General features: G+C 31.6%; 1 long non-coding RNA gene across 1 annotated transcript; it reads left to right on the top strand.

Annotated features, from left to right (window-relative positions):
• The first annotated feature begins 4,821 nt into the window (after window positions 1-4,821).
• Window positions 4,822-10,062, top strand: LOC139529815 (uncharacterized). The gene is made up of 3 exons (XR_011665899.1): window positions 4,822-4,907; window positions 8,596-8,683; window positions 9,563-10,062. It is a non-coding gene; the product is annotated as an uncharacterized lncRNA (long non-coding RNA).
• The last annotated feature ends 5,659 nt before the right edge of the window (window positions 10,063-15,721 follow it).

Genomic DNA, 15,721 nt, shown 5'->3' with positions numbered 1-15,721 from the left:
AAATGATTTATTCTTCGGGTACGTCTAAACAACCGCTCAGGACCTCCTGAGTGCACTCAGGACATACAAAGTGCACTCAGGACATACAAAGTGCACTCAGGACCCATTACCGTAATCATATCTGCACACATGATGGATGTTTATATTCGTTATACGCTTCTTATTTTAGAGTTAAATTTTGGTAGAAGTTGAAATCGCAGGGGCGGATCCAGCCATTTTAAAAAGGGGGGGTCCTAACCCAGGGCAAAAAAAGGGGGGTTCAACTACATGTCCCCATTCAAATGCATTGATCGGTTCCAACCCCCCCCGGAACCCCCCTCCCACCTCTGGATCCGCGCCTGAATCGAACTTAGATAGATATGTTAATTCTTATAAAATAATGAGGGCACGTGTCACTGATTACACAACTACTGAGCCATGAATTATCCAATCAACAAAATTGATTGGATTATCTTTATTGTTTTTTAGGAATTGTATTGTTTAGTTCAGTTTTACCTTTAACATGAATTTGCATATAGAAAAAATAAAACATATATCTCATTCGATGTGCTTTTTCAGTTTATTTTTCATGATGACGGGTAAATTAATTTGTTGTGTTTTGCAGTTCACGAATAAAGAAAATTATTTTATAGTTGCGTTTTTTTTTCTGTAACAAGTTTTTGTTTTTCAGTGTGATTCTTTTCTCTATCTCTCTCTCTCTAAATCAAGTTTTTAAACAAACACAATGTTGACTGAATATCAAATTTTATTACATTTGTATATCTTTATTCTCAACAAACCATTATACAAGAGAAGACAATTATGTACAATATTCAGTTTAACCTTAACGGAAATCTGTGCACGAAGACTTAGTCGTGGTTTGAACGGATTTCGTGTCAATAAACTGTCTTTGAAATAGTCTTTCTTTGTTAATGTTTGTGTCATTTTGGTCTTTTGGTCTTTTAAAATTTCTCGCTACTACAATAAAAAAACGGAGACGAAAACGGAGACAAGTTCATTTTCAGAATTTATTTTCGCATTGAAATTCGTTTCAGGCTTGTGAAACTGGACAAAACGACTTTAATTAGAGAAAAAAAACTTAATAAAAACGGATTTCTTAAAATATTCGTATAACTCAAAAATAAAATTCCTGGACAAGTTCGATAAAAATGAGAAATAACATCTAACTACATGTATATGAGTTTGATTGTTTGAAAAGTACGGCTTTTACCGTTTAGAACGGATTCCATATACAAAACTTTAATTAATATAAATTCTTTTAAAGTATGAACATTTATAATTATTTCCCTTTTCAAACTCGTGCAAAGAATTAATTACTGGTCCAGGACATGATAATAAAATTAAGAATAAAACTTAAAAATTTATGGAACGAAATTTTAATAAAAGACGAAAATCTTAAAACATCGTGATATTCATTCTAGACGTCACAATATTACTTCCCGCATGGTCACACTGTACTAACAACACAATGTATAAAACAACAATAAAGATAATCCAATTAATTTTGTTGATTGGATAATTCATGGCTCAGTAGTTGTGTAATCAGTGACACGTGCCCTTATTATTTTCTAAGAATTACAAATTCTACCAAATTTAACTCTAAAATAAGAAGCGTATAAAGAATATATGCAGCCATCCTGTGTGCGATGACTATAAAGGGTCCTGAGTGCACTTCGTGTGTCATGAGTGCAATCAGGAGGTCCTTCAAGCAGTGTTTAGACGTACCGTTATTCTTCTGGAAGCTTCAATTTTTTCTTATCAATAACTTTTACACAAGGAGACATTTTTTTTTGACAGCATGAACCCCAGTTAATGAGCAAACACAAATTAAGAACGAAAATCGTTTACAATTAAATTTTATAGAAGGAAAAAAAGGGGGGGGGGGGTAATAAACAAATTTTATTTACGCTCACATACTTTTAAACAGATTTGCATATGTAAGCTCTCTATAGTTAATGTTAAATTATTTCAGGAGTTTTGAAAAAAAGAATATTATATACAGTTTAATTTCGACTAAAATAGTGATTCTTTTTATAGATTTGGTACCTCAGTTTCGACTCAACATTTCATTTTGAATTGTTAGATGGCAAACTCTTTAGGCGAATATTGTATCTGTTCTTTATTTAATTATGGTGATATTGGCGATAATATTCATTATAACAAGGCCTTGTACAAATCCTTGATTATAGAATGTTTGTAGACAAACCCTAATTATGCAGGGTTTCACAAGTTGATCTCCAAGCGGCCCACATTTAACATATAATAAGATCTATATTTTTCAACGTTTTCAAAATGAAATAACTTGAATTGAAAATTTCCCAACTGTGAAAATTTGTTATTTCTAAACGTCTTTAATTATTATTTCGGAAAAAAAAATTATTTAGCATATTCATATATTTTCATAATTTTTTCCGAGGAAACCTTTTTTTTTTGCAAAGTTTACTTCTATATGTTTTTAACCATCACCAGCGACTTATTCTCTGCCATCACCAATTAGTCCTAATTATTAAAGATCAATTGCCCAAATTCAAATGATGATTGGTATATCGTATTGAATATGACCATCGGTCATCCGTGACGTATCCCAAATAACGACGCATGCCGATAGATAGATCATAGTTTATTAATTAGCGTCTCGCAATTTAAATTTCATCAAGGGGACTTAATTAAACCAGTTACTATACAAATCTTGAAAAAACGATGTACATGTACTTTTTAATATTTTTAAAACAAAATACGAAAACGTTTAGTGTAAAAATCACCGAATATAAATGTTTCTTTCTTGCAGGTTTTGGCATTTGTAAATAACATTAACGTTTTGGAATTCTAATGCAAAAGACAGTCGATTCAAACTGAAATAACTTCTTTAAAGATGGTTTGATTTTTTCAGAGACACATGTATTATATATGTCTCAATACATGTATTATATGTCTCTGATTTTATCAAAACAAAAATTACAAAATTATAAAATATGTTAGTTATCGAATGTATACCCTGAACTCTTACTATTATATATACATGTCCTAAGTTACTTAATGTCCTGTGTGCAACCAGGAGATCCTGAACGGTTTTTAAACGTACCATTATTTTATATGCATATATTCAAAGCTGTTCTTAATAATATGCATACTAGGTATCAGTGGCGGATCCAGGGGGAGGGTTTCGGGAGTTGGAACCACCCCTTTTTTTGAACGATCAATGTATTTGAATGGGGACATATGGTTGGAACCACCCCCTCCCCCTTTTGTCCTGGGTTGAGACCCCCTTCTTTTCAAATGGATGGCTCCGCCGCAGAGGTATATTTATATATATATGTGTGTATCAGCCCCCCTCCTAAATCTTGGGAAACAAATGGTAGATTATATAGGGAATCACGGAAGCATGACTGGACGTGACCCCTCTAAGGCAGTCAATGAGTCCCCACATATGAAAATTTCTGGATCAACCATTGCTTAGTTCTAGTTATCTTAGGTCCTAGTGTGAAATAATGCCAATAGGTCTTTTAAAACACATCTTTATTCATACATGTATATATACGTTTTCTCACGGATTTGTTCATGCAATATTGGAATTATGTTTACTCAATGCGCAATTACTGAAGTTTATATTTGCTACTTTTCTTCTTAATTTCATATATTTTTTTTTTTTTTTTTTTTTTTCTTCGAAAAATTAGTGGTGTTGAAATAGGGAATGGATACAGATACCTTATCACATTTAACCAAAGAAATGTTGTATAATGTCATCAATCTGTATTACACGTAGACAGGATGTTCTCTAGAAAACTATACGTTATACACACCCGAGAATACGCGCACTGTCGTAATGGAAAATTACTGTATGTTATAGTTACCTGTAATCAGCTTTGCAACACCATGTCATGACAGTTCAAAAAGATTTTCTTCAAATCAAATTGGAATATTCATTTTTTCTGTAAAATTTAAAACTTTAAAAAGTAGACTTTGACAAAATTATGAAATAGAAAGAATTGAACAATTTAAAATCGTATTTTAACAAAGATTTAGATATAATTTTACAACGATCCTTAAAAAATAACCAAACAAACGTCGAATCAAACGATATGAACCTACGCAGTTTTATATTAAAATACTGACACACACCAGTTTGCCATCTCAGTATGCAAGGCAAGGGTGCTTGGTGAGGTGCTGGAACTTGATGTACATGTATCATTAAGTTAATACAGTTCTGTTAGTATTGACTGCCTTTTTACAGAGACTTTCTATTCTTACTGTTATCAGTTAGTATAGACGGTTCCTGGCTTAGAATGATTCTCTGCTCAGCAAATGGTGCGTAATTAGCATTTGAATCAAATTTCTTGTAGAAGTAAAAAACACAAATTAATGTATTTGACAACTTTATTCAGGAGCACAGTCTATATTATCCGGCGTAAATAACTTCGAGATTTATGTGGAAGTTTACTCTGCTGCTCGATCTATGCTAATCGATGTTCCAGTATATTTCATATTTATATTTATTCGTGAGGCCTCGTCATCGTTTATATTCACTAAAAGCACAGTCGCCTAAATATTTTATATGGCGAAAAAATTGCGAAAATTGGGGGAAATAATATATTTTTAGTAGCATTATTATTTTAGAATCTTAAGAGGTTGCTTGCAAATTTAACTCTAAAATGAGAAGTGTATGACGATCTATAACGAATATATACATCCATCATGTGTGCAGATACGACGGCGACTATATAGGGTCTGCCATGAGTGCACTTTGTATGCCCTGCATGTGTGCACCCAGGAGGTCCTCCTGAGCGGTGTTTAGACGTACCGGGAAAATCTTATCTCATTCAGGATCAATTCATCGGTTACACTCCCCTGTCACCAGTGATTCTTTTTTGCTGACATTCTGAAAAAGTATTGTGTAGACTAGTCCCTGTGTAAGTGTTGACTCTCAACTTGCACATGTGATTTTTTAACACTCCCTGGACTTCTGCAAAAACAGAAAGTCACAGGACATTCCGACAAAAAGTCAAACACATGTCAAACTCAGGCATAAAGTAACAAAGTTAATAGGACAAAAAGTCACAAACAATTTGTTGACAATTGATTGAATATAAATGAAAAAAGATTTTGAAATATCTTCTTTTTATTACATATATTCATTTTTAATTTTAGGAAATTGTTCATAATATAAAAAAGAAGATGTGGTATGATTGCCAATGAGACAACTGTCCACAAGAGACCAAAATGACACAGACATTAACAACTAGAGGTCTTTACGGCCTTCAACCATAAGCCAATATAAAGAAGGTATGGTATGATTGCCAATGAGACAACTGTCCACAAGAGACCAAAATGACACAGACATTAACAACCATAGGTCACCAAACAGCCTTCAACAATGAGCAAAGCCCGAGGTAAAGCCCATACCGCATAGTCAGCTGTAAAAGGCAATCATACTATATCTTTTTTTTTTATTTACATGTTAAAAAATGCGTGCAAATGTAATCAAAAGCTGCACACAAACGTAATGATTTTTGTGCGCAAATGTAATGGTAATGTGCGCAAACCTAATGCACTGATTTATTTGTTTTTAATAAATTTTAATTTAAAGTTGCTACATCATGTTCATGTATAAAACTTCAAGAAAAATACAAAAAGAGTGTTTTCTTGTTCAAAGAAAAATAATCTCAAAACTAAATTGTGACAGTGTGTGACTTTTTGACTGTGACTTTCTGTCCTGCATTCAGATTGAATAGGGGAGTTTGGTTGACCCCGCCTCCCTCTATCTGAGACTACTATCTCAGTGATGAGCTTTATGTTTCATGTACAAATGTATTGTGCTTGTCATATATATGTATGTCGGATAAAAGCTCTACAGACCTTTAATATGTTGTATTGTTATATGTATAACCGACAATAAATAAATAGCCCCTAACAAGTAAGAATTAGGTTACTTCTTTTTGTTTTGACATCTTGCATGGGTTTTTATAGCCCCGTATTAAAATTATGCCCCCACTTTAAAAAAGGGGGGGGGGTATACTGTTTTACCCCTGTCTGTCCATCCATCCTTGCGTCAGTCAGTCCGTCCGATGAATATTTTTCGTCCCATTTTCCTTAGGAACTACAATAGAAGGATTTCTGAAATTTGGTTTCAGGGTTAATTAAGTCAGCTATACCGTGTGATGCATTTTCAGATTCATCACTCGACAACTTCCTGTTTTCCCAACACTTGTATGATTTTACACATGATAGCCAAGTTGAAAGTTGAAAACTAACAACCTAATTTATGTACAAAAAAATTGAAAAACAGATATGTTACACATAAACAAACGACAATCACTGAATTATCGGATCCTGACTTGGAACAGGCACAACCATAACAAATTGGCAGGGTATAAGGAACTTTGAAAATATTTAGTTTTTGTGGTTTGGTCAATTTTCCGGATACTGTAAGCAATAAGGCCCCTTTATTTAGTGAATGAAATAATTGTAAGATGCACTTAGCTGTCTGTCATATTTTATATGAACTTGACCTCATTTTCATGCAAGGTTCATTGGTCAATGAAACACTGCATTGTTTTGTCAGTTTATCATATGTTTAAAGTTACAGGTAGATTATATTTGGTAGATATGAAACAATTGTAAGGTGTGCATGTCTGAATGGCAGATTCATATATAAACCATGACCGCATTTTATTGTTCTTTGGTCAATGATAAGTTTTCTTGGTTTTGTCATTTTATCAGGCCACATTTAAAAGAATGTCTGTTTCCCCTCCCCGGGTCTACCCTTTGTAAACAGACCAGGAAGGCAGTTTTTTTTTAGCTCACCTGACCTGAAAGGTCAAGTGAGCTTTTCTCATCACTTGGCGTTCGTCGTCTGTCGTCCTGTGTCCGTCGTCTGTAAACTTTTACAAAAATCTTCTCCTCTGAAACTACTTGGCCAAATTCTACCAAACTTGGCCACAATCATCCTTGGGGTATCTAGTTTAAAAAATGTGTGGCGTGACCTGTCAAACCAACCAAGATGGCCGCCATGGCTAAAAATAGAACATAGGGGTAAAATGCAGTTTTTGGCTTATAACTCAAAAACCAAAGCATTTAGAGCAAATCTGACAAGGGGTAAAATTGTTGATCAGGTCAAGATCTATCTGCCCTGAAATTTTCAGACGAATCGGACAACCTGTTGATGGGTTGCTGCCTGTGAAATGGTTATTTTAAGGAAATTTTGCAGTTTTTGGTTATTATCTTGAATACTATTATAGATAGAGATAATCTGTAAAAGCAATAATGTTCAGCAAAGTAAGACCTACAAATAAGTCAACATGATCAAAATTGTCAGTCGACCCCTTAAGGAGTTATTGCCCTTTATAGTCAATTTTTAACAACTTTTCATAATTTTTTGTAACTTTTTTAAAAATCTTCTTCTCTGAAACTACTTTGCCAAATTTAACCAAACTTGGCCACAATTATCATTGTGGTTTGTAGTTTAAAAAAAAGTGTCCGATGACTCAGCCTACCAAACAAAATGGCCGACATGGCTGAAATTAGAACATAGTGGTAAAATGCAGGTTTTGCTTTATATCTTTGAAACTAAGACATTTAGGGCAAATCTTTCAAGATTTAAATGTCCATCAGAATAAGATATATCCCCTCACAAATTTTCAGTTGAATTGGACAACCTGTTGTTGGGTTGCTGCCCTAAAATTGGTGATTTTAAGGTAATTTTGCAGTTTTTGGTTATTATCTTGAATACTATTATAGATAGAGATAAACTGTAGACAGCAATAATGTTCAGCAAAGTAAGATCTACAAATAAGTCAGCATGATCAAAATTGTTAGAGGACCCCTTAAGGAGTTATTGCCCTTTATAGTAAATATTGAACAACTTTTCGTCATTTTTGTAACTTGTATAAAAATCATTTCTAAAACTACTTGGCCAAATTTAACCAAACTTGGCCACAATCATAATACTAGGGTATCTATTAAAAAAAAAAGTGTCTAATGACCCCGCCTACCAACGAAGATGGCTGACATCAGTAAACACATTAACAGGTGAGCGCCACAGGCTCTTGAGAGCCTCTAGTTTTTTTTTAACTGGATGTGATTGTCATAGCATGGTCACATGAATGGTTTGACTTTTCCAGTCCAGGCCACTTATCAGTTGTTTGTGCTCAATTTGAGTGTATTTATTTAGATTATCAATCCTTCTGCTTTCAAGCACTTTCCAAAAATGGAAACAAATTATTTTCAGGAAAAAAATAATTTCCATTTTTTTGTGGAAAATAATTGTTTGACCCGGGCGCTTATTTTTGACCCGTGTGGGGGGAGGGGAAACAAACATATTTTTAATTTTGGCCTTAGATTTTTTAAGCATAGGTCTACTTGTTGTATGGAATGACTACAAGGTATCATATAAAAAAAGATGTCTGCCTGCCAAGGTTAATTTTACTGTGACCTCATATTCATAGAATAATGATAATATTCATGATATTGAACAGCAAGAATGATGAGTAAGTTGATGTTATATACAAATAAGACAAAATTTTCAGTTGCCTACTAATTATGTAATACATGTAGTAGTTATTTTTGTCATTAAATGATGTTTACCCTTTTTATGTGTAGGGCAAGAACATGAAAGATAAAGGGGAAACTATAAACAGAAGAAATTATCAACAAAATAAGATTTACAGAGGTCAACAAAGCCTAAATGGTAAGTCCACTGTTATAAAAATTTTTGTCCTTGAATAATAATTAAATATTTATTAAAATAAGATGTGGTATGATGAAAGAGAAAACTATCCATCAGAGTTCAATTTAGTGGATGTAAGCATTGTAATTACTTATTAGAGGCCATTGATGACCTGTAAGTAATGAGAAAACCCATACCCTATACATGTTATAGTAATCTATAAAAGTCAACACTAACCAAATTTGAAACAGAGCATTGATCAATTCAAACGTCAAATATACCAGACTAATTTATAAAAACAAAAAATTATGAAAAATAAAAATGACGGGTATGAACCAACATCAACCACTGAACTATGTACAAGCTCCTGATATTAGACAGGTATAATATGGCTGGGTTGATATAAAAATAAGAAACACTTAGCAGTCTGATTTCCAATGAGACATTTCTCCAATAGAGATCAAATGACATTTAAGGAGGCTCTAGGGTATAACAATTTCAGAAAAATGTTTTAATATTTTTTTTTCATAACTCAATTTATTTATATCTTTATCATATGGTACACCAAATCATTCAAAACAATCAATTCGGTTTGGCCCCAGATGACTTTTAAAATGCATATATCATTGAAAAAGCTGCAAATTATCTCCCTTTGGTGCAAAAAAAGCCATTTTTTGGCATTAAAAATGTAATATCTTATTTAACTCATCGGTGGCCTATATTTTTTATTATAATTTTAAATAAGCTGTACTTTAACTAAACTATTATAAAATTTAAGTGATTTCTGTAATTTAGTACTTGAATATTTAAATGAAAGTTTATCATATTAATCATAAACATGATAAAATAGCCATTTTATTGATCTCTTCACTGATAATTTTTGAGTTTGTGTATTTGTAGGTCAGAAATCTGGATTTTCATGGTCATCATTCACAGATCAATACTGAACGGAAAACTTAAAGCTGATATTTTTCTCCATAGTGCGACTTTTTTATTAATTTGAAATGGAACATGTTTTTTCCTACATTTATTTGAAAGAGGAAATTTCAACATGATGACTATAAACAAAAAGGAGTCATATCATCACGATCATTGATGCACAAGAACTTGATCATATAAATACAACAATGTAATTATCAATTGAAAGATGGAACGAATGAACAAGATATTAGAATGTTGTTGTCCAAATAAACTTGCTTTGTCTTCTCATTTGAATCTCTCCATTCAATAAAGATGTACAGAGGAAGATCTTTGAAGAACAGATTGAAAAAATGTTTTGTCTAAGAATTGCAGGAATATTCTAGTGAATGAAATTATTTATTGACTTCACTCTTATATAGTGGACTGAATAATTGTACATAGCAAGCTGTGAATAAAGAAAGCAAAAACTTTAACAAAAAGTGTTTATATTATAAATTTGCAATTATAAGCATACTATTATGTACACCACAAAGTTATATATAATTCAAATTGTTTGCCTTTACAAGTATTGCAATGAACCTATAACAAAGAAAATCTTACCTCATGAAAAGAGTGAACTATTCAGTCAGAATATGAAATATTTTTTCAGTTCTATTTTTCATAATAGAATAAACAAGACAAAGATTTCAAAACAATATTTTTTCATTTATTTAGAAATTTCATCATTTTGTTTCAGTGAAAGGACTTTATTCTTTGACTGTAAAATATTATTATTATACATTCCAAAATAAGAATAATATTTATTGTCATATAAACAAATAAAAAACATGTTTGTGACAAAATTTAAAAAAAATTATATATATGTATATATAAAAAATATAAAAAAAACTCGTATACATTTAAAACATTTTACTACCAAACAGCATTCATTGTAACATACACATAACTTTATATTTATATATATATATTTATAATTTTAATCCCATAGGATTTTATTTTGTCCCATGGGATATTAAAAATCCCATGGGATAATTATAGTCCCATGGGATTTTTTTTGTCTCATGGGACAACAAATATCCCATGGGACTACAATAATCCCATGGGACCAAAAAAAATCCCATGGGATTTAACCAAAATCCCATGGGATAATGGTAAATCCCATGGGATTTTGCCCTGTCCCATGGGATATTGAAAATCCCATGTTTTTATAATTCAAATTGCAAAATAAATATGAAAGTAACAGTATAAAACCAATGAAATTATTGAATCCCATGTAATTCCGCACATTTTGGTTATATACATGATATTGTAGCTCTTGTTTGAGGCGGCGGCGGATTTGCAAATGAGTGTTTTGCAAATTAAAAGTGTCCAGTGTTTATACCACATCTTCTTATACATGAAAAATACAAGATAACGAAGCTCCATAATCGAATAAGTTTACTGCACATGTATATAGACATAAGAAGGTAAGTTGCAACTTCCAAGCATCGAATTGCATATACATGTAGCCTTAAATAATTTTCAAAATTTAGCTTCATGCACATTTGACATAATTCGATAGCCACTCAATTAACCAAAATAGTAGACATTTATTCTATCCGAGTCTAATGTGTCGCTTTATTAAACAAAATCGTAGACATTTTATATATCCGAGCCTAATGTGTCGCTTTATTAAACAGATTCGTGGACATTTTATATATCTGAGCCTAATGTGTCGCTTTATTAAACAGATTCGTGGACATTTTATATATCCGAGCCTAATGTGTCGCTGTATTAAACAAAATAGTAGACATTTTATATATCCGAGCCTAATGTGTCGCTTTATTAAACAGAATCGTAGACATTTTATATATCCGAGCCTAATGTGTCGCTTTATTAAACAAAATCGTAGACATTTTATATATCCGAGCCCAGTGTGTCGCTTTATAAAACAAAATCGTACACATTTTTATCTGAGCCTAATGTGTCGCTTTATTAAACAGATACGTAGACATTTTATGTATCCGAGCCTAATATATCGCTTTATTAAACAAAATAACATCCGAGCCTAATATGTCGCTTTATTAAACAAAATAATATTCGAGCCTTATGTGTCGTTTTATTAAACAAAATTGTAGGCATTTTATGTATCTGAGCCTATGCGGCACTTTATTAAACATAATTATGTTTATCTCTAATGTGATACAATGAGAAAAGTTTATTAGGAATAATCGTATCATCTAACACAGAAAGGCTATCATGCAGAGTGTTTGTTCATGATAATGTAATCTATCACAAATATGCTACAGGGTTATAGATGCAAGACGAGAAAGTCAAATTACTCCTGTATTGTTTACAGAAATAACCCATTAACCATTTTATTGAAGTATTATTATACAATTTTGGAAAGAAAATTGTCGCTATAGATTCTTATCTAGAGCTAATATAATCTGACTTTTCAATTAGCAGATTTCTTGATGTCCTGGAATCATGCTTTATTTGCTTTTGGTAATTATTATTGACTTTAAAAAATTATTAGATTTTGTAAAGGATTAGTTTGTGGGTTTTTTTTATAGCATATTTGGGATTATAAAACTGGTCCCTTACACATCGAACTTGAATTGGAGGAGCTACCAAATAACAAGAATGTGTCCTTAGTACACGAATGCCCCATCCGCACTATCATTTTCTATTTTCAATGGACCGTGAAAATGGGATAAAATCTCTAATTTGGCATAAAATTAGAAAGATCATATCATAAGGAACATCTGTCTTAAGTTTTAAGTTGATTGGACTCTAACTTCATCAAAAACTACCTCGACCAAAAACTTTAACCTGAAGTTGGACGAACGGACAGACGAACGAACGAACGAACAGACGGATGCACAGACCAGAAAACATAATGCCCATAAATGGAGCATAAAAGTTTAAAAAAAAAAATGAAAACCATGAAATGAAAAACAACAGATAACACACGCTACATAGAAAATTTCAAATCGAACAAAACGAAACAACTGAAGTCAGATGTTTCGTAACGGTAAGTGTTCCTGCTCTATTCTGACAAATATTGAATTTATTTTGGATAACTCAACTCTTCCGTCAAATAACTTTTACTGTAGCATAATGCTCATGGTTACTGAAAGCAATCTAAAATTAAATAACTTGATCATATGGAATCATGTCGTTCTACACTTAAGTTGACGTTATTGTACGTGGCATAAAGGAAATCACTGTCTTTCTTTTGACGATATAAACAAGTATATAAGATTTTATGTTAAGACGGGTTTGCCTGTTCATGTTAGGACCTTATTTTTTTTTTTTACAAGGCACCATATGAACTAGATTTATTCAACGGTATTCCCTCAGCAATGATATAAACATGTTTGTTAGAGCTCACCCTATGATTAACTCTGTACACCGTTGAAATGTTTTAAATATTGATAATCTATTTATTACAACAGGATCATATTTTTTATCAAGCATTCAAGTTTGCTACCATACAATATTGCTTTGAATCATAATTTAGAATTGATTATTATATCCGTATTATATTGCTGCAAAACATTTCAATGTATTTTACCTGACAGATGTGAAAAATTTTACTATTTATTTTTGTAATTGTTTGCTTTGTTAATTGTTGGTTAATTCAATAATTGCATAGTGATGCTTTTATCATCACCAGAGAACAGCGATATTAATATGACCTTTCGTGAAGAGTTTCATTGCCTTGTCTTTGGTGTTTTACCTTTCTATTTTTAGACTTATTATATTTCAAACAAACTAATCCAAATTATTGATTTTGGCATAGAAATCTATAGCAGTCAAAATAGCGACACAACAGTTATATTCAAATTTGAAATTTGTGAATTTATTTTTTATTATACATGTTTTTCTCTGTATTTTTCATAAATAAATTCAACAATATATTAAAAACGTATTTCAAAGAAAGAAAAAAAAATATCGAATAGCAGCATCCTTTAAAATCTATTTCCCATTTTCTACACTTGGGCTGATCTAAAAAATAAGTGTCACGAACAGCTTACAGATTATTGACAATCTCAATGAATTAATGAAAATCTTTTCAATATATATGAGCTTAAATTTAATATAATTCTATAAAATACAATAATAAAACCAACTTTAACAAGTTAGTCTATTAACTTGTAGGTTACGTTTTCTATATCTTCACTGTTTTTAATACCATACAATTTTATAAATCGACCGAGAAAAATCAACGTGAATCCATTGAATCTTGTTTTATAAGAATATTTTTAATAGATATTTACCGAAAAGGAACTTCATTGTCAGTTATCGAATGCGAATTTCATTCGGAATTATTAATCCAATTCCTTTTTCACGAATAGGTCCTATTCGTGAAAAAGGAATTGGATTAATAATTCCGAATGAAACTCGCATTCGATAACTGACAATGAAGTTCCTTTTCGGTAAATATCTATCGAATTTTATTATTTACTGGGTTTGTAATAACATGGGTTGCTTGCTTGGTCTTTGGTTTTTCTGTGTTGTGTTGCTGTTGTTTGTCTGTTTATGTTTTTCTTTTTAAGCCATGGCGTTGACAGTTTGTTTTCGATCTGTGTCGAATGCCCCTCTGGTATCTTTCGGCCCTCTTTTACAGGATAATTTCGTTATTCCAATTGCTCGACTGTTGACATTTTACGCCCCTGAACCACCGTCGTTTTTATTGGACCCTTTTTTTTGTGTTTTTATTTTTCAAGTAAATTAAAATATTCTCTACATAATCCATCCCTCGTGGGGTTCTGATTTATTTGCAACGAACATTGATCTTTAGTTGAGGCATCTTTTTTTTATTGTTTGATTCAACTACAACCATGACCCCCAAACTCCGTACCCTTACCACAACCACGCCCCCGCCAATCCTTTATGCAATTTGACTTTAAAATATTATTAGGAAATCACATTCATCATGACGCATCTAATAAATCTGTTTATCATTGTATGAATGTAATTAAGTAAGTGATGGTATCACGGGAGAATCTCACTCAATGTTAATTATAGAAAAGGTATATATAAACAAATGACCCTCGGGAACATGTTCAAAGGTGAATATGTGGTTCACTATAAGAGCAATCAAGATCCATTTATTGTCAAAAATAGAATTAAAGATCAAATAAGTAATGGATGAACAAGATTAATTTTTATACGACCATAATTGTACAGAAAAAGTGATACTTTATAAGATAAAAACAAATAATACTATAATAGCATATATAGTCTTCCATATAAACCTTGTTTTATGCAGATCAAAACGACGTTTACACTTATTGCTTCTAACACAATTTCAAACCATTAGTATACAAGTTAGTTTAGTTGACTGCTGCCACACAATGACAACAACAAATAAATATCTAATATATCAATATTGACGAAACGATTTTTAATATTATTTTATTTTAATTTTCAAGTGAAAAAAAAACGGAAATGTAAATACTTTGCTGGTACGGCTACGTCACTGTATCACTTCAGGAACTTTGGCGTAGAATACTATTCTATTCTACGCCAAAGTTCCTGAAGTGATACTTATACCGATACCATTATGATTACATTTAGTTTATTTAATAGTTATACTTGAATATGTATCTTAAATAAGAGCACTGATTGGTACAATTTTAACAAAAAGTCATGTATATGTACATGTATATACTTAAAATTAGAACGTACATTTACATAACATACATGTACAAACACAAATGGAATTAAAACACGTATGGATACATCTTCATAAAATTTAAACACGTATTGGTACATCTACAAATTTACAAACTATAACACATATGTGCAGATCTACATATTTAAACACAAGTATAGTGGCTATAATGACAAAAACAAATAATAAAAAACTTACCTCACTCGCCGAGTAATTTCAATTAGAAAAGCGCTCTATGCCAAACATTTTTTTCTAATATCTTGCTAAGCAATTGATAAAAAATAATATACAACTGAAAGACCCATCTGTCAACTATATAATTCCATTATAAAATCGCCTCATTGATGCATTCAAACAAGTCTCGTGTGGGAAATGTAAATATTATAATTCATATAATATTAATACCATTATAACAGCGACTATTGTACACGGTAGAAAAACAATATGTAAAACACTATCTATGGGGATTTATT

This window comes from Mytilus edulis, chromosome 7 (assembly GCF_963676685.1).
Source record: "Mytilus edulis chromosome 7, xbMytEdul2.2, whole genome shotgun sequence".
Classification (NCBI taxonomy): Eukaryota; Metazoa; Mollusca; class Bivalvia; order Mytilida; family Mytilidae; genus Mytilus; species Mytilus edulis.
Note: the sequence above shows the minus strand (reverse complement) of the source record. Positions and strands in the feature narration are given on the sequence as shown.